Genomic DNA, 22,117 nt, shown 5'->3' on the forward strand with positions numbered 1-22,117 from the left:
AATAATTGGGGCATGATGGGAACTGATGCTACACCCATATATTCAGACATGACCAATCAGCTAAAAAGCAATCTGATGGGAGAAAAGGGATTACAATTGGGGAGAATAGAGTTGTATGCACCTGGAAAGGTGAAATCTATTCCTCTCAAGCCTATAGATCCCTTGCCTCCAGGCACAGTAGGCTTGACCATTTCACCTCCTGAGAATACTTACAAAACAATGCTCATTCATACACTGATGTAGGAAATTGGGGAATGTGTAGATAATATCACAGTCCCTAATACAGATAGACAATGTGTGACTTATCAACCAGGAGAAGTAATAGCATCAGGTTCACTGATACAGTCTCCTAATAGGCAATCTGGTGATACTTGCCCAGATTCTAACTCCCAGCAATAGACTCCAGGAATATTCTGGACAACAGTTGTCACAGCTGACTGACCTATGTTCACTATCTATATAACTGGCATACCATTTGAAGGATTGGTAGACACAGGTGCAGATGATATAGTGATTAGAAGTACTAGCTGGCCCAGCCACTGGCCAAAGATTAAGGCAGACTGGCTTAAGAAGATGATAGCAGCTGAAGTTAATGCTACCCCTTTGAGATGGATATTTAAAGGTGAAACAGGAGTTTTAATGCTTTTATACTTGAAAAAAATCCCCATCAATCTGTAAGGAAGAGATATCTTACAACAATTAGGATTACCAATGAATACTTTTTTAGGCAGTTTTTTAGGCAGGGCTGCTGTTGAAGGCCTGCCAATACTCTCACTTATTCCTCTTCAATGGAAAACTGATACACCAGTGTAAATAGAACAGAGGCCCTAAGATAGTGATAAAAGACAGGCCTTATTAGATAAAGTACAGGAGCAATTTGACCTAGGGCACTTATAACCTTTTCTAAGTCCTTGGAATTGCCCTGTATTTGTGGTAAAAAAGAAATCTGGAAAATGGAGGATACTGATCGATTTAAGAAAAGTAAATGAACAGATAGAAACTATGGGAACTCTTCAGTCTGGACTTCCATCTTCTATTCAACTGCCTAAAGAATGGCCTCTTTGGGTTATAAGCATTAAGGATTCTTTCTATTCCATCCCTCTAGAGAAGGAAGATATGAAAATATTTGCCTTTTCAGTGCCCAATGTTAACTTAGCTGAGCCTTATAAAAACATGAATGCACAGTTTTGCCACAGGGAATGAAAAATAGTCCTACTGCATGCCAAATATATGTTGCTCCTGCTCTTACTCCAGTAAGAAAAAACATTTCTAAAAGTAGTGTTATTACATTACATGGATGCTATATTGAGATGTGCATCTGAGGAGCAAATATAAGAAGCATGTCTACAAAAGACCATAAAACACTAAGGAACTACAAATTGCATATAGCTCTAGGAAAAATTCAAAGACATACTCCTTTTCAATATTTAGGATATGAAATACACTCTAAAATGCTTACAGTACACAGACTTTCCTTAAGAACAGAGAAGCTAAAGACCTTAAATGCCTTTCAGAAATTGATAGGAGATATCCAATAGAAGCATCCAGCATTAGGCTTGACCATCTATCAATTACACCCATTATATGACATTTTAAGGGGAGACAGTACTTTAAACTCACCATGCCAGCTTCCAAAAGAAGCTCAAGATGCTTTGGGGGAAGTTGAACTGACTTTATCCAATGTGGTTGAAAGAGTCACATAAAAACCCTTGGAAATATCAGTTTTGCTACAAAAGAGGCATCCACTGCAGTTCTTCATCAAGGAGACAGTATGATAGCAAAACTAGAACAAAGCCTTACTCCTTAACCAGTGCTTGTGGCTAGATTTTTATTAAAGGCCATTAAGGGAGCAATAGAATTATCTGGGATAAGACCTGACAAGATATATACCTTTTATACCTATGCACAAATTAATGTATGCTGTGAAACCATGCCAGAGTGTCAAATTTTATTGGCCACAGCTCCAAATTTTACACACAGGTCTCCATTAAAGATAACCTGACTATTACATAATTAGAATCTTTACAGATGCATCCAAACATAACATTTGTGTTGCATACACTCATGACTTAACTATAAAAAGAGTAGTCAGAACTCCTTTTCAGTCCACTCAGCAGAATGAATTGTATGTAATCATTCTAGCTCTTACTTATTATCCAGAAGATATAAATATAATATCTGATTCAGCCTATTCAGTAGGTGTGGTGCAAAGAATAAAATTTGTAGCTTCTAATATATATATATATATATATATATATATATATATATATATATATATATATATATATACATATATATATATATATATATATATATCAGTTCTTTAAGGAACCTCAAGAGTAAGTGACTTCCAGGTCCTATTTTCGATGGTAATTCAAAGGCAGATAGCCTGCTAGCCATGTTAGTCAATAATTCTTTATTTCAGGCAGTCTGAGAATCTCATTCTAAATATCATCAGGCTGCTCAAGCTTTACATTTGGAATTTGAGATAACAAAAGAGGAAGCTAGGAGCCAGCAAAAACCTGTACAGCTTGCCTTCTTTTCCATGCTTCTATGCTCCCTCCAGGGAAGAGCCCTTGTGGTTTGAGACCCAATAAATTTGGCAAATGGATGTGACCCATTATAAATCTTTTGGTCCTTGTCTTTTATCCATGTGGTAAAACCTTTTCAGGATTTACTTTTGCAATGCAGCAGCAAAAGAAACAGCCTGAGTGGTTATTGAATTCCTTATACAAGCATTTGCAATTATGGGTGTGCCACAAGCAATAAAACAGATAATGGACCTGCATGTACTTCTAAACATTTTGTGTACTTTTGTGTGCAGTATAAGATTTTACACACCACTGGCATGCCCTTTAATCCTCAAGGACAGGAAATAATAGAGAGGAGAAACAAAGACATTAAGATGCTCCTCCAAAAACAAAAGAAAGGGCGAGTCACAGGTAACCCTAGAGAACTTCAAAATTTAGCTCTTTATATTATTAACTTCTTGATTTTTGATAAAGATGCACTGACTCCGGCAGACATGTTTAATAGCCCACCAGAAGGGCAGTGTCCAGTGCAAGCATTTCTACTATCTTTAGATAATTGCCAGGTAATGTGGAGAGATCCAGAAAGTGGTGAATGGAAGGGACCAGATAGGTTAACTGCTTGAGGAAGAGGATTATCTTATATCTCTACAGATGGAGAAGAAATCAGATGTGTGTCGAGTCATATTCACCTTGTCCATTGGAGAGAGACAGAGCAGACCCTTGAAACAAAGGAGAAGACCCAAGAAATATTGGGTGGTTCCATTGCTGAGTGTGCCCACCACTGAAAGAGCACAGCAGTTATGGCAATTATCTCATGGACATCTAAAATGGTTAGTGAAACTGATGCAGGACTTCAAAACCCTCAGTTATCATTGGAATCCCTGAGGCATGATAAGATTATTGTAGGACTTCAAAAGCCTCAGGAATCATTGGATGCCCTGAGACATGATGAGTTTGTTGCAGAACTTCAAAAAGGGATCATTGGATTCCCTGACATAAAGTAATGGACAATAGATTGGTTGTAGACTATCTCTTGGCTGCTGAAGGGGGCATATGTGTGATTGTCATTTACATAACCTCCTTCTAGGACTTCTGGAAATCTTTTACAATAACATGTTGATTCATATTATTTGTTATATCACTACTTGCTTGTACAATTCATGTTTGTTACACTACATTAAGTCTGCACTGGTTGGGAGGAGAGTCATCACTATTTGCCTGTGCTTTATTGTTATATGTTTGCGTAATACTTCCCATGCTAATGGGTTTATGTATACCTCTTTTTAGTAAGACCTTTCAGCCCAGAAACCCTGCTAACAATATCTGGCTTGACTACTTTTTGCTATTTTCACCTCCTTTCCTTAGAAATCAGAGAGGGCATGATCACCTCCTTTTTGGGGTTCTCACTTCTCTGAGAAGTCAGGGATGGTGTGACCACCTGTGTTCTAAAACAAAAGAAAATGAGAGATGTAAAGGGCTGAAACTCTTGTTCGTGCTTGAATCGGACAGCAGAGCACTTAAAGCTAATTACCTATTGATGTGAGATAATGGCTCTATATAAATATATTTAGATGTGATGGCTCTCCTCACCATTGGTGTTTGCTGAATATTTGGTGGTGAGGTAGTCATAGGCAAGGATTAGAGGTCTGAATGAGAGAAGTCAGAGTCACTTGCTTTCAGGATGAGGAGGAGAGAGGCCAGAGAACTCAGACTCCAGAATCTGGGATACATCTTTGGCAAATTGCATGACAGCTTGCCTGCCTCCTTCACTTTTCCTCTAAAGACCAAGAACTTTGATTGATCCTGACACTGACTGATCTAGAGCTCCCCCCAGAGAGCTAGGCTGGACATTATAAGTTACCTATCCAAGATCTCAATTTCTATCTTCAGCCAATCCAATCTCCCCAATGAGCTCTTCATGAGGTATAATAATCCCAAAAATCCCAGAGAAACTTCTAAAAATGAACTAATGAAAGTAACCAAATGACTTCTATTCTATGGGAAGTTCCTTAGGGATATTAAAGTAGATATTGATGGAGCAGATGATGAGATGTTCCAAGACAACATACAAGAATATGTGGTACCTTCTTCTTCTTATTTAAGTCCCCTGAGGAAGTCACAAATGACAATCTGTACAGAAATCACTGGCACAGTACAATAGCTTACATAAGCTTGAAACCAGAACAATATCAAATAAAATATTCCAAACACTACAATAGAGTTAATCAGGGAACCCTTTATTTGTTGGTCAGATGCTACCTCATGCATCTGAAAGCATAATATGCTCTGCTCCTGAACTAGGGAAATTCAATTTATTGAAATAATACAGCACTTGTCCAGTTCCATAGGAAATGCCTTGGCCTAGTATAGCAATAATTTTCTTAATTAGTGTTGTTACAGCAAAACATGTTATGAGAATATTCCCTTTAAATTAACAACAAATATAATAAATAAATAAATAACAATATATATTTTTTAAAAAGAAAGAGATTAATTAAGAAACTGTTACTATTTTAAAGATATGGCATAAGAAAGTCATTTTATAAGAGTAATGGATAAAGCACTCCATTTCTATTTAATGGCAGGAGATGAAGAATGCAAATTCCAACAAATAGGGGAGATACCTGGGGTTGATTTATAGGAGGTCGTGAATGAGAATTTTAGAGAATGAAAAGTTATGGAAGGGTTTATAATCTGTACTATGTGTAACCACATGGATGAGATCACAGAACCATCAACTATAGGATTATTCAGTTTTAGGTGGAATCCATTTTAAAGACAATCCAATACAATTTTCTTTGTAGAGAAGCAGCAATAAGGGAAATTTTTATATCTCTTGAAACATATTTGTATAAAATAGAGAAAGCAAAGATCAATGAATTGGGTGTGAAATGGAAAAAGCTAGGGGAATTAAACACAAATTAAAAACTTCCAATCAAATACTAAATATGAAATTCCAAAAATAAAAGGAGAGATTAATAAAATTGAAAATAAAAGCTATTGAATTAATAAATAAAACTAAGAGTTGATCATAAAAAACAACAAAATAGATAAACCTTTAGTTAATTTTATTAGAAAAAGAAAACAGAAAAATCAATTTGTTAGTCTCAAAAATGAAAAGGGAGAGCTTTCCACCAAGAAAGAGGAAATTAGAGCAATAATTAGGAGTTACTTTGCCCAATTTTATATCAATAAACTTAATACCATAAGGAAAAATGGATGAATATCTACAAAAATATGGATTGCCCAGATTAAAAGAAGAGGAAATATATTACTTAAGTAGTCCCATTTTAGAAAAAGAAATAGAACAAGCTATTAATCAACTCCCTAAGAAAAAAAGCTCCAAGGCTAGGTGGATTAAAATGTGAATTTTACCAAACATTTAAAGAACAATTCATTCCAATACTATACAAAATTTTTGAAAAAATAGAGAAAGAAGGACTCCTACCAAATTCATTTTATTACAGTCATGGTACTGATACCTAAAGCAGTTAGGACAAAAATAGAGAAAGAAAATTATAGATCAATTTCCCTAATGCAAAATCTTAAATAAAATATTAGTAAAAAGATTATAGAAAGTCATCCTCAGAATAATACACCATGACCAAGAAGGATTTATACCGGGCAGGCAGTGCTGGATCAATAACAGCAAAACTATTAGCATAGCTGACTATATCAATAACCAAACTAACAAAAACTGTATAATTATCTCAATAGATGCAGGAAAAGCACTTGATAAAATCCAACACTTGTTCCTATTAAAACTAGAGAGTATAGGAATAAATGAAGTTTTCCTTAAAATGATCAGTAGCATTAATTTAAAACCATCAGCAAGTATCAAATTTAATGGGGACAAATTAGAAATAATCCCAGTGAGTTGGGGGTGAAACAAGTTTGCCTGCTGCTACCATTACTATTCCATATTGTATTAGAAATGTTAGCTTTGGCAAAAATAAATGAAAAAGAGATTAAAGGAATTAGAGCAGGTAATGAGGAAACCAAATTATCACTCTTTGTAGACAATATGATGTTATACTTAGAGAACCCTAGAGAATCAACTAAAAACTACAAGAAAAATCCACAAAGTTGAAGGATAAAATAAATTCACATAAATCATCAGCATTCTTATGTATCACCAACAAAGTTCAGAAGCAAGAGATACAAAGGGAAATTCCATTTAAAAATTCCTGTTGATAATAAAAAATGTTTGGGATTCTACCTGTCAAGGCAAAGTCAGGAAATATATGAATACAACTACAAAACACTTTCAACACAAATAAAGTCAGATCTAAACAGAAAAATATGAAGTGCTCTTAGACAGGTGGAGTGAATATAATTAAAATGACAATACTACCTAAATTAATCTACTTATTTAGTGTTAAACTAACCGAACTCCCAAGAAATAATTTTACAGATTTCTAGAGATGATAATAACAATATTCATCTGGAAGAACAAAAGGTCAATAATTTTTTTAATTAAAGCTTTTTATTTACAAAACATATGCATGGGTAATTTTTCAGCACTGAACCTTGCAAAGCCTTGTTCCAAAATTATCCCTTCCTTCCCCCTACCCCTCCTTTAGATGTCAAGTAGTCCAATACAGGTTAAATATGTTAAAATGTATGTTAAATCCAATATATATGTATATATTTATACTTTTTTCTGGCTGCACAATGAAAATCAAATCAATTAAAACAAACTGTGAAAGAAAATGAAATGCAAGCAAACAATAACAGAAAGAGTGAGAATACTATGTTGTGGTCCACACTTAGTTCCCACGGTCTGCTCTTTAGATGTAGATGGCTCTCTTTATCATTGAGCAATTGGAAATGTTTTGAATCATCTCACTGTTGAAGAGAGCACCTGTATCAGAATTAATCATGGTATAGTTCTGTGACTGCAGTGTATAATGATTTCCTAGTTCTATTCATTTCACTTAGCATCAGTTCATGTAAGTCTCTCCAGACTTCTCTGAAAACATCCTGCTGGTTGTTTCTTACAGAATAATATTCCATAACATTCATATATCAATAACCTATTCATACATTCTTTAATTGATGTGCATGCATTCAGTTTCAAGTTTCTTACCACTATGAAAGGGGCTGACACAAACATTTTTGCACATGGGGGTCCCTTTTCCTCCTCTAAGATCTCTGTGATATAGGCCCAGTAGAAACACTGCTGGATCAAAAAGGATGAACAATTTAATAACTTTTTTAGTGGAGTTCCAGATTGCTCTCAACAAAGGTTGAATTCGTTCACAGTTCCACCAAAAATGTATCAGTGTCCCAGTTTTCCCACATCCCCTTCAACATTGGTTATTATCTTTTTCTGTCATTTTAGGTAATCTGAGAGGCATATAGTGGTATCTCAGAGTTGTCTTAATTTACATTTGCTTTGGAGTACCTTTTCATATGATTACAAATAATTTCAGTTTCTACACCTGAAAATTGTTGTTCGTATCCTTTGGCCATTTATCAGTAGGAGAATTGCATGAGGTTTTTTTTTTTGTTTGTTTGTTTTTGTTTTTTTTTTTGTTTTGTTTTTTTTTTTGTTTTTGTTTTTGTGTTTTGTTTTTGTTTTGCTTTGTTTTTACCTATGTTATCACTTTTATTAACCTATAAATCAATATGAGTATAATCCATTTTTTCCAGAATTTCTTTAAGGCATTTAAGTTAGTATTCTCTTTTTTAAATTAATTTTATAACTACAAACATTTTTTGACAGTACATATGCATGAGTAATTTTTTTTATAACATTATTGCTTGTATTCATTTTTCTAAATTTTCCCCTCCCTTCCTTTACTCCCTGTCCTAGATGACAGGCAATCCCATACATATTAAATGTGTTACAGTATAACCTAGATATAATATATGTGTGTAAATCCAATTTTCTTGTTGCACATTAAGAATTTGATTCCAGTTCCGGCCAAGATGGCGGTGTGGAGGCAGACAGCTGCTTGAGCTCCTCGTTTTCTCTCAGAACTTACTTCATGACAAGCCTCAGAGTTAATGCTTGACCCAGAAAGAAATCCCCAAATAATCACCAAGAGAAGACATCCTTGAAATTCACCAGAAAAGGTCTGTGTTTGCTCAGGCGAGGGTCAATCAGACTGGGTGCAGACTGAGGGCATTCAAGCCAGAGCGACACAGGCAGCTCACACAGCTCAGACCAGAGGGGGAGGGGTACGATCTCTGCCATTTCTGTGAAAAGACTTTTCCCCCAGTGTGGATACTCCTTCTTGGCAGCAAGCCAGGAGCAGCAGAGAGGGTGTAAACACCGGAGGTGAAGATTAAAACCCCAGAAAGCTAGTGTCTCTCAGAACCCGGCTACCCCCAACCCCCACCTGGACTGACTCAGTGCATTCTTAGAGCCTCAGAGTGCAGACTCAGCACAGCCATTACTGTCCTGTTAGTGCCTCGCTGCTGCCCTCCCCCCCAGTCTGTAGAGGAAGCCCATTAATACCATCCAGACCCATCCCCCCAAAAACAGAACAATTGTTTCTCTTGTCAATTTGTTTTCTTTGATTCCCTCTCTGACAAAATGAACAAAAAATTCAAAAGGGCTTTAACCATTGACAGTTTCTGTATGGAGAGAGAGCAGACTTCAAACACTGAGGAGACTAAAAACAGACTGTCCCCAGAGGAATCCCCTAAGTGGGATATGAGCTGCTTCTCAATACAAAAGAATCTCATAGAGGAATTCAAAAAGGCTCTCACAAGAGAGATAGAAGAGAAATGGGAAGCTTACAAGAGAGCCTGGAGAAGTCATCCCACGCATTTAAAGACAGAGTGAATAAAGAAATCAAATAATTGAAAAACAAGATTACTGAGCTGGAAAAAGTAAACAACTCCAAGGAAAACAGGATTAGTGAGCTGGAAAAAGAAAACAGCTCTCTAAAAAATAAAATGGATAAAATGGAAAAAAATTCCATAGAAGATAAAAACTCAAATGGACAATAACAAAAAGATATCAAAAAAGTGAGTGAAGAAAATACATCACTGAAAATTAGACTTGAACAAGTAGAAATGAATGACTCAAGGAGAAACCAAGAGGTAGTCAAGCAAAACCAGAGAAATGAAACAATTGAAAAGAATGTCAAGTACCTTATTAGAAAGACAACAGACCTGGAAAAACAGATACAGGAGAGACAATTTGAGAATAATCGGACTCCCTGAAAAATATGAGGAAAAAAAGAGCTTGGACACTATTTTCGAGGAAATTATCAAAGAGAACTGCCCAGACGTTTTGGAAACACAGGGTAAAATAGATATTGAAAAAATTAATGTATCCCCTACTGAAAGGGACCCTAAAATTAAAACACCAAGAAATGTAGTGGCCAAGTTCAAGGACCATCAGACAAAGAAAAAAAAATACTGGAAGCTGCTAGAAAAAAGCAATTCAGATATGGAGGAGCCACAATAAGGATAACCCAGGATCTAGCAGCGTTCACATTTAAGGAATGAAGGGCCTAGAACATGATATTCCAAAAGGCTAAGGAACTTGGCATACAGCCAAGAATAACTTATCCAGCAAAAATGAGCATCGTTTTCCAGGGAAGAAGATGGACATTTAATGAAATAAATGAATTCCATCTATTCTTGAAAAAACAAGACGTACATAAAACGTTTGATCTTCAAATACAGAACTCAAGAGATTTCTAAAAAATGTAAAAAGAAATCTTGAGAACTATATTTCAGCCATAAAGATATGTAAAGAAAATATGTACAATTTGTCTTAGAAACTAGAGGTGGAAAGGAAATTATATCATAAAAAAGTATAAAGTGATGGTACTACATCTCATGAAGAGGCAAAGGTAACCTGTTATATCTGAGAGAAATTAAAGGAGGGAGATGAACATAGTGTGTATCAATAGACATATTCAATTTAAGGTGAAACTTCTTCCACTTCTTTGAAAAGTGAGAGGGAAGGAGTAAGCTAAGGGGAAGGGAATAAAGAAATTGTGAGGAAAAGGGGTAAAATAAGGGAACTAACTTTAAGGTGAGGGAGGGATACTAAAAAGGGAGGGCTGTAAAAAACAAGTGGTGTTCACAAGTTTAATACTGGGTAGAGGGATAAGAGGGAAGGAAAGGAGAAAAGCATAAGCAGGGGTTAACAGGATGGCAAGCAATATAGAATTACGCATTCTAACCATAAATGTGAATGGGGTAAACTCCCTAATAAAAAGGAAGCAGTTAGCATATTGGATCATAAGTCAGAATCCTACATATGTGGTTTACAAGAAACACCTGAAACAGGGTGATACATTCAAACTAAAAGTAAAAGGGTGGAGCAGAATCTACTATGCTTCAGGAAAAGCAAAAAAGCAAGGATAGCCATCCTCATCTCAGATCAAGCAAAAACAAAAATTGATCTAATTAAAAGAGATAAGGAAGGGCATTATATCCTGCTAAAGGGTAGCATCGATAATGAAGCAGTATCAATATTAAAGATATACACACCAAGTGATGCAGCATCTAAATTCTTAAAAGAGAAATTAAGAGAGCTGCAAGAAGAAATAGATAGCAAAACTATAATACTGGGAGATCTCAACCTTGCACTCTCAGAATTAGATAAATCAAACCACAAAATAAATAAGAAAGAAGTCAAAGAGGTAAATAGAATACTAGAAAAGTTTGATATGATAGATCTTTGGCGAAAGCTAAATGGAGACAGAAAGGAGTATACTTTCTTCTCAGCAGTTCATGGAACCTATAAAAAAATTGACCATATACTAGGGCATAGAAAACCTCAAAATCAAATGCAGTAAGGCAGAAATAGTAAATGCATCCTTTTCAGACCACAATGCAATCAAAATTGCATTTAATAAAAAGCCAGGGGAAAATAGACCAAAAAATAATTGGAAACTAAATAATCTTATACTAAAGAATGATTGGGTAAAACAGAAAATCATAGACGTAATTAATAACTTCACCCAAGAAAATGACAATAATGACACATCATACCAAATTGTGTGGGATACAGCCAAAGCAGTAATAAGGGGAAGCTTTATATCTCTAGAAGCCTACTTGCATAAAATAGAGAAAGAGAGAGTCAACAAAGTGGGCTTACAACTAAAATTGCTAGAAAAGGAACAAATTAAAAAACCCCAGACAAACACAAAACTTGAAATTCTAAAATTAAAAGGTGAGATTAATAAAATTGAAAGTAAAAAAACTATTGAATTAATTAATAAAACTAAGAGTTGGTTCTATGAAAAAAACCAACAAAATAGACAAACCCTTAGTAAACCTGATTAAAAAAAGGAAAGATAAAAAGCAAATTGTTAGTCTTGAAAATGAAAAGAGAGAACTCACTGCTAATGGAGAGGAAATTAGAACAATAGTTAGGAGCTACTTTGCTCAACTTTATGCCAATTAATTAGATAACTTAAATGAAATGGAAGAATACCTTCAAAAATATAGCTTGCCCAGAATAACAGAGGAAGAAGTAAGTAGTCTAAATAGTCCCATCTCAGAAAAAGAAATAGACCAAGCTATTAACCAACTCCCTAAAAAATAATCCACAGGACCAGATGGATTTACATATGAATTCTACCAAACATTTAAAGAACAACTAACTCCAATGCTATATAAACTATTTGAAAAAATAGGGATTGAAGGAGTCCTACCCAACTCCTTTTATGACACAGACATGGTACTGATACCTAAACCAGGTAGACTGAAAACTGAGAAAGAAAACTATAGACCAATTTCCTTAATGATCTAAAATCTTAAATAAGATATTACTAAAAAGACTTCAGAAAATCATCCCCAGGATAATACACTATGATCAAGTAGGATTTATACCAGGAATGCAAGGCTGGTTTAATATTAGGAAAACTATTAGTATAATTGACCATATTAATAATCAAATTAATAAAAACCATATGATTATCTCAATAGATGCGAAAAAAGCATTTGATAAAATCCAACATCCATTCCTACTAAAAATGCTTGAGAGTATAGAAATAAATGGACTATTACTTAAAATAATAATGAGCATATATTTAAAACCATCAGTAAACATCATATATAATGGTGATAAACTAGAACCTTTCCCTGTAAGATCAGGAGTGAAATAAGGTTGCCCACTATCACCATTACTATTCCATATAGTACTATGAATGCTAGCCTCGGCGATAAGAGCCAAGAAAGAGATTCAAGGAATTAAAGTAGGAAATGAGGAAATCATACTATCATTCTTTGCAGATGACATGATGGTATACTTAGAGAACCTCAAAGACTCTGCTAAAAAGCTATTAGAAATAATTCAGAATTTTAGCAAAGTTGCAGGATACAAAATAAATCCACATAAATCCTTAGCATTTATGTACATTACCAACACAATCCAACAGCAAGAGATACAAAGAGAAATTCCATTCAAAATAACTGTCAATAGTATAAAATATTTGGGAATATATCTACCAAAGAAAAGCCATAAATTTTATGAGCAAAATTACAAAACACTTTTCACAAAAATAAAGTCAAATTTAAATAATTGGAAAGACATTGAGTGCTCTTGATTAGGCTGAGCGAATATAATCAAGATGATAATACTCCCTAAACTAATCTATTTATTTAGTGCTATACCAATCAGACTCCCAAGAAACTATTTTAATGACCTAGAAAAATAACAACAGAATTCATATGGAAGAACAAAAGGTCGAAAATTTCAAGGGAACTAATGAAAAAAAAAATCAAATGAAGGTGGCCTAGCTGTACATGATCTAGAACTATATTATAAAGCAACAGTCACCAAAACCATTTGGTACTGGCTAAGAAATAGACTAGTTGATCAGTGGAATCAGTTAGGTTCACAGGGCAAGATAGTGAATAAAAATAGCAATCTAGTGTTTGACAAACCCAAAGATCCCAACTTTTGGGATAAGAATTCATTATTTGACAAAAACTGCTAGGAAAACTGGAAATTAGTATGGCAGAAACTAGGCATGGACCCACATTTAACACCACATACTAAGATAAGATCAAAATGGGTCCAAGATATAGGCATAAAGAACGAAATCATAAATAAATTGGAGGAACATGGGATCGTCTACCTCTCAGACTTGTGGAGGAGGAAGGAGTTTGTGTCCAAGGGAGAACTAGAGACCATTATTGATCACAAAATAGAACATTTTGATTACACCAAATTAAAAAGTTTCTGCACAAACAAAACTAATGCAAACAAGATTAGAAGGGAAGTAACAAATTGGGAAAACATTTTTACAGTTAAAGGTTCTGATAAAGGCCTCATCTCCAAAATATACAGAAAATTGACTTTAATTTATAAGAAATCAAGCCATTCTCCAATTGATAAATGGTCAAATGATATGAACAGACAATTTTCATATGATTTAAACTGAAACTATTTCCACTCATATGAAAGTGTTCCAAATCACTATTGATCAGAGAAATGCAAATTAAGACAACTCTGAGATATCATTACACACCTGTCAGATTGGCTAAGATGACAGGAACAAGTAATGATGAATGTTGGAGGGGATGTGGCACAACTGGGACATTAATACATTGTTGGTGTAATTGTGAAAGAATCCAACCTTTCTGGAGAGCAATCTGGAATAGTACCCAAAAAGTTGTCAAATGAGCATACCCTTTCACCCAGCAGTGCTACTCCTGGGCTTATATCCCAAGGAAATACTAAAGAAGGGAAAGGGACCTGTATGTGCCAAAATGTTTGTGGCAGCCCTTTTAATAGTGGCTAGAAGCTGGAAGATGAATGGATGTCCATCAATTGGAGAATGGTTGGGTAAATTATGGTATATGAATGTTATGGAATATTATTGTTCTGTAAGAAATGACCAACAGGATGAATACAGAGAGGCTTGCAGCGAATTACATCAACTGATGCTGAGTGAAACGAGAAGTACTAGAAAATCATTATAATCTTCAACAATGATATTGTACGAGGATGTATTATGATGGAAGTTGATATCTTCAACATAGAGAAGAGTTAATCCAATTCCAATTGATCAATGATGGACAGAATCAGTTACATCCAGAAAAGGAACACTGGGAAATGAGTATAAACTGTGAGCACTGTTTTGTTTTGTTTTGTTTTGTTTTGTTTTTCTTCCCAGATTATTTTTACATTCTGAATATAATTCTTCCTTTGCAACAACAACAACAACAAAATTTGGTTCTGCACATATATATTGTACTTAGGATATACTATAAAATGTTTAATATGTATGGGAATGCCTGCCATCTAGGGGAGGGGGTGGAGGTAAGGAGGGGAATAATTTGGAAAAGAAGGGAGTACAACGGATAATCTAGTAAAAAAAATACCTATGAATATGTACTATCAAAGAAAATGTTATAATTATAAAAATTAATAAAAAAAAAAGAATCAGATTCTGAAGGTATAAGTAACCTGAGTAGAAAGACAGTAGTGCTAACAGTCTACATTCAATTCCCAGTGTTGTTTCTCTGGGTGTAGTTGTTTCTGTCCATCATTGATCAACTGGAAGTGAGTTGGATCTTCTTTATGTTGAAGATATCCACTTCCATCAGAATATATCTTCATACAGTATTGTTGTTGAAGTGTATAGTGATCTTCTGGTTCTGCTCATTTCACTCATGTAAGATTCTCTAAACCTCTCTGTATTCATCCTGCTGGTCATTTGTTACAGAGCAATAATATTCCATGAAATTTGTATACCGCAATTTACCCAACCATTCTCCAATTGATGGACATCCATTCATCTTCCAGTTTCTAGCCACTACAAAAAGAGCTGCCACAAACATTTTGGCACATACACGTCCTTTTCCCTTCTTTAGTATTTCTTTGGGATAAAAGCCAAGTAGTGGCACTGCTGAATCAAAGGTTATTCACAGTTTGATAACTTTTTGGGCATGCTTCCAAATTGCTCTCCAGAATGGCCAGATTATTTCACAATTCCACCAACAATGCATTAGTGTCCCAGTTTTCCCACATCCCCTCCAACATTCATCGTTATTTGTTCCTGTCATCTTAGCCAATCTGGCAGGCGTGTAGTGGTATCTCAGAGTTGTCTTAATTTACATTTCTCTGATCAGTAGTGATTTGGATCCCTCTTTCATATGAATGGATATAGTTTTAATTTTATAATCTGAGAATTGTCTGTTCATGTCCTTTGACCATTTTTCAATTGGAGAATGGTTTGATTTCGTATAAATTAGGATAGGTTCTCTATATATTTTGGAAATGAGGACTTTATCAGAACCTTTAACTGTAAAAATATTTTCCCAATTTGTTACTTCCCTTCTAATCTTGTTTGCATTAGTTTTGGTTGGTACAGAAGCTTTTTAATTTGATGTAATTCAAATCTTCTATTTTGTGATCAATAATGATCTCTAGTTCTCCTCTGATCATAAATTCCATCCTCCTCCAGAGGTCTAAGAGATAAACTATCCTCTGTTCCTCTAATCTATTTATGATCTCATTGTTTATGCCTAAATCATGGACACATTTTGATCTTATCTTGGTATATGGTGTTAATTATGGGTCCATATCTAATTTCTGCCATACTAATTTCCAGTTTTCCCAAGTTTTTTTTTTTTTTTTTTTTTTTTTTTTTTTTTTTTTTTTTAATAATGAACTTTTATCCCAAATGTTGGTATCTTTGGGTTTGTCAAACAATAGATTGCTATACTTGTACCGTTTTTTGTCCTTTGTACCTAATCTGTTCCACTGATCTACCGGTCTATTTCTTAGCCAATACCAAATGGTTTTGGTGACTGCTGCTTTATATATTATAGCTTTATATCAGGTACAGCAAGACCACTTTTATCTGACTTTTTTTTCATTACTTCCCTTGAAACTCTTGACCTTTTATTCTTTCATATGAATTTGTTGATATTTTTTCTAGGTCATTAAAATAGTTTCTTGGGAGTCTGATTGGTATAGCACTACATAAATAGATTAGTTTGGGGAGTATTGTCATATTTACTATATTCGCTCAGCCTATCCACAAGCACTGAATGTCTTTCCAATCATTTAAATCTGACTTTATTTTTGTGGCAAGTGTTTTGTAACTTTGCTCATACAATTCCGGACTTTTCTTTGGTAGATGGATTCCCAAATATTTTATACTCTCGACATTTGTTTGGAATGGAATTTCTTTTTTTATCTCTTGCAGTTGCATTTTGTTGGTGATGTACAAAAATGCTGAGGATTTATGTGGATTTATTTTGTATCCAGCAACTTTGTTAAAGTTGTGAATGATTTCTAATAACCTTTTATTAGAATCTATAAGGTTCTCTAAGTATACCATCATATCATCTGCAAACAAAGGCAGTTTGATTTCCTCATTACCTACTCTTATTCCCTTAATCTCTTTCTATATTCTTATTGCTTAGGCTAGCATTTCTAATACAATAGTGAATAGTACTGGTGATAGTGGGCAACCTTGTTTCACTCCTTATCTTAATGGGAAAGGTTCCAGTTTATCTCCATTTCATATTATGCTTACTGACCGTCTTAAATATATGCTCCTGATTATTTTAAGGAATAGTCCATTTATTCCTATACTCTCAAGTGTTTTTAGGAGGAATGGATGTTGGATTTTATCAAATGCTTTTTCTACGTCTATTGAGATGATCATATAGTTTTTTTGTTAATTTGGTTATTGATATAGTCAATTATACTAATAGTTTTACTAATATTAAACCAGCCCTCCATTCCTGGTATAAATCCTACTTGATCATAGTGTATTATCCTTGGGATGATTTTCTGAAGTCTTTTTGCTAATATCTTATTTAAGATTTTAGCACCAATATTTATTAAGGTGCTTGGTATATAGTTTTATTTTTCAGTTTTCATTCTACCTGGTTTAGGTATCAGTACCATGTCTGTGTCATAAAAGGAGTTTGGTAGGACTCCTTCATCCCCTATTTTTTCAAAAAGTTTGTATAATGTTGGACTTAGTTGTTCTTTAAATGTTTGGTAGAATTCACATGTAAATCCATCTGGTCCTGGGGATTTTTTCCTGGGGAGTTGATTAATAGCTTGTTCTATTTCTTTTTCTGAAATGGAACTATTTAAGCAGTTTAACTCCTCCTCTGTTAATCTACGAAGCCTATATTGTTGGAGGTAGTCATTCATTTCACTTAAGTTATCAAATTTATTGGCATAAAATTGGGCAAAGTAACTCCTTATTATTTCTCTAATTTCCCCTTCATTGATGGAAAGATTACCCCATTTCATTTTTAACACTAACAATTTGATTTTCCTCTTTCCTTTTTCTGATCAGATTTACCAAAGTTTTACCTATTTTATTGACTTCCTCATAAAACTAACTCTTCATTTAATTTTTAATTCAATAGTTTTGTTTTTTTTTTAACTTTCAATATTATTGATTTCTCCTTTTAATTTAAGAATTTCAAGTTTAGTTTTTGTTTGGGGAGTTCTAATTTGGTCTTTTTCTAGGTTTTTAAATTGCAGGCCCAATTTGTTAATCTTCTCTTTCTCTATTTTATTCAAATAAGCCTCTCAAGATATAAAATTTCCCCTTATTACTGCTTTAGCTACATCCCACAAATTTTGGTATAATTTCTTATCATTGTCATTATCTTGGGTGAAATTGATAATTGTTTCTTAATTTGCTCTTTCACCTACTCATTCTTTAACATGTGGTTATTCAGCTTCCAGTTACTTTTTGGTCTATTTACCCCTAACTTCTTATTGAATGTACTTTTTATTGCATTGTGATCTGAGAAGAAGGCATTTACAATTTCTGCCTTCCTGCATTTAATTTTGAGATCTTTATGTCGCAATATATGGTCAATTTTTGTATAGGTTCCATGAACTGCTGAGAAGAAAGTATAATTCTTTCTATCACCATTCAGTTTTCTCCAAAGGTCTATCATACCTAGTTTTTCTAATCTTCTATTTACCTCTTTAATTTCTTTCTTATTTGTTGGTGGTTTGATTTATCTAATTCTGAGAGTGCAAGGTTGAGATTATAGTTTTGCTGTCTATTTCTTCTTGAACTCTCTTAACTTTTCCTTTAGGAAGTTAGATGCTATACCACTTGGTACATATATGTTTAGTACTAATATGGCTTCATTGTCTATGCTACCTTTTAGCAGGATATAGTTTCCTTCCTTATCTCTTTTAATTAGATCAATTTCTGCTTTTGCTTGATCTGAGATAAGGATGGTAACTCCTGCTTTTTTGGCTTTACCTGAAGCATAATAGATTCTGCTCCAACCTTTTACCTTTACTCTGTATGTATCTCCCTGCTTTAAGTGTGTTTCTTGTAAACAACATATTGTAGGGTTCCGACTTTTGATCCAGTCTTCTATCCGTCTCCGTTTAATGGGAGAGTTCATCCCATTCACATTTACAGTTAAAATTACTAATTCTGTATTTCCTGTTATATTATCCCCTGATTATGCTTTTTCCCGCTTGTCCCCCCTGAACCCCTTCCCCAGTATTTAATTTATATACCTCACTTTTTAGTATCCCTCCCCCCTCCTTTTAAGTCCCTTCCCCTTCCTTGTACCCTTCCCTTATTTTTCTTTTCCTTTACCCTTTTCCTCTCCCCCCTTTTAGTGAGGTGAGAGTGAATTCTCTGAAAAAACAAATATGTCAATTATTTACTCTTTGAGCCTACTCTGATGAGAGTAAGATTCACACAATGTTTCTTCCCCTCTCTAAATTCTCTCAGATGTGGTAGATTTTCTATGCCTCTTCCTGCGATGTAGTTTCCCTCTTTTTATCTCTCCTTTCGCTTTTTCTGATACTACTTCCCTTTTTTAATATTATGTCAGTAAAATCAAATTATCCATGTGGACTTTCTGTATATCCACAACAGAGATAGAGTTCTCAAGAATTCTTTTTACCTTTTTCTGTTTCTCTTCAGTCTTGTGGATGTAGATCAATTTTTTTGTTTGTCTTTTTTTTTTCTTAGAAACAAATGGAATTCCTCTGTTTCATTAAATGACCATCTACTTCCATGGAAGAAAATGCTAAACTTAGCTGGGTAGTTTATTATTGGTTGCAATCCTTGTTTTTTTGCCTTTCAGAATATCAGGTTCCAGGTCCTTTGATCCTTTAATGTGAAGAGGCAGCCAGATATTGAGTGACCCTTATTGTGGCACCTTGATATTTGAATTGTTTTTTTCTATCTTCTTGCAGTATTTTCTTCTTAGTTTGGTAGTTCTGCAGCTTAGCCACAATGTTCTGTGGAGTTCTTTTTTTAGGGTCTTTTTCAGAAGGTGTTTGATGAATTCTTTCAATGCCTATTTTCCCTTCTGTTTCTATTATCTCTGGACAGTTCTCTGTGATGATTTCCTGTAAAATAGAATCTAAGCTCTTTTTTGATCATAGTTTTCGGGAAGTCCAATGATCCTCAGATTATCTCTCCTAGATCTATTTTCCGTTTTTATAGATTTTCCCATTAAATGTTTAACGTTATTCTCCAGCTTTTCATTTTTTTTTTTTTGTTTTGTTTGAATGATTCTTGGTTTCTCAATGAATTTTTCATTTCTATTTGTTCAGTCTTGATTTTTAATGAGTTATTTTATTCATTCATTCACATTTTAAAATTCTTTTTGTATATGTCCAATTGAGTTTTTAAATGAATTATTTTGCTCTGTTGAATTTTTTTTTCCATTTCACTATTTTTTTTAGTGAGTTGTTTTCTTTTTCTAATTCACAAAATACTACTTTCTTGGGAATTTTTTATCTTTTCCAATTCAGAAATCCTACTTTCCTGTGATTTTTTAACCTTTTCTAATTCACAAATTTTGTTTCCCTGTACCTCCTGTGAATTATTTATTTTTTCCAACTCAAATTTCAGGACGTTGTTATTCTCTATCATAGCTTCTCTTTCCTTTCCCCATTTTTCTTAATAGTCTCTTCATGGAGAGAGTTATGTGATGGGGGCAGGTATCATTCCCCTTTAGGTTGTTATCTGGAGACTGTCTGCTGTTAGCCTTCTCGGGGTTGGATACCCACTCTTTCTCTGCATAGAAGGTGTCAATCATTCTCTTTAGCTTCTTTTTCATTCTGAGAATGGCATGAGTTCTTATAAATTTGAGTCAATTCTCTATATATTTTAGAAATGAACGCCTTTATCAGATCCTTGGGATGTAAAAATGTTTTCCCAGTTTAGAACTTCCCTTCTACTCTTGTCTGCATTAGTTTTTCTTTTCTTTTCTTTTTTTTGTACAAAAGCTTTTTAACTTAATATAATCCAAATTATCTATTTTGTGATCAATAATGATCACTAGTTCTTCATTGTTCTTTGTTCACAAATTACTTCCTCCCACATAGATCTCAGAGGTAAACTATACTATGTTCTTCTAATTTGTTTATAATATTATTCTTTATAGCTAGATCATGAACCCATTTCAACCTTATTTTAGCACACTGTGTTATGTGTGGGTCAATGCTTAGTTTCTGCCATACTAGTTTCCAATTTTCCCAACAGGTTTTATTAAATAGTGAATTCTTATCCCAAAAGCTGGGGTTTTTGTATTTATGAAACACTAAATTACTATAGTTATTGATTATTTTGTGCTGTGAACCTAACCTATTCCGTTTATCAACTAATCTATTTCTTAGCCAGTACCAAATGGCTTTGATAGCCATTGCTATATAATATAATTTTAGATCTGATACAGCTAGGCCATCTTAATTTGATTTTTTTTCACTAATTCCCTTGAAATTCTTGATCTTTTGTTCTTCAAGATGATAGACTCTTGGGAGTTTGATTTGCATAGTTTAGGTAATGTTGTCATCTTTATTATATTCACTTGACTTATACAAGAGGACTTGTTAGTTTTCCAATTGTTTAGATTTGATTTTCATTGAAAAGTGTTTTGTGCTTTTGCTCATATAATTCCTAACATTCCCTTGGCAGATAGATTCCCAAATATTTTATTCTATCAATAGATATTTCAAATGGAATTTCTGTTTGTATCTCTTGCTGTTGAGTTTTGTTAGTAATGTATAAAAAGGCTGATGATTTATGTGGATTTATTTTGTATCCTGCAACTTTATTAAACTTGTGAATTATTTCTAATATGTTTAGATGATTCTCTAGGGTTCTCTAAGTATACCATCATATGATCTGCAAAGAGTAATACTTTGATTTCCTCATTACATACTCTAATTCATTTAATCTTGTTTTCTTTTCTTCTTGACAAAGCTAGCATTTCGAATACAAAATTCAATAGTAATGGTGACAGTGGGCAACCTTGTTTCACCCCTGATCTTTCAGGAATGGTTGCAGTTTATGCCCATTACATGTGATGCTTACTGATAGTTTCAAATAGATGCTACTGACTATTTTAAGGAAAAGTCCATTTATTCCTATACTTTCTGGTATTTTTAATAGGACTCAGTGTAGAATTTTATCAAATGCTTTTTTTCTGTATCTATTGAGATAATTATATATTTTTAATTTAGTTATTGATAAAGTCAATTATACTAATAGCTCTCTTAATATTGAACCAGCCCTGCATTCCTGGTGATGGCATAGTATCTTGGGACGACTTTCTGTAATTTCTTTTCTAATATTTTATTTTAGATTTTTGCATCAATATTCATTAGAGAGATTGGTTTATAATTTTCT

The sequence above is a fragment of the Sminthopsis crassicaudata genome, chromosome 1 (genome assembly GCF_048593235.1).
Source record: "Sminthopsis crassicaudata isolate SCR6 chromosome 1, ASM4859323v1, whole genome shotgun sequence".
Classification (NCBI taxonomy): domain Eukaryota; kingdom Metazoa; phylum Chordata; class Mammalia; order Dasyuromorphia; family Dasyuridae; genus Sminthopsis; species Sminthopsis crassicaudata.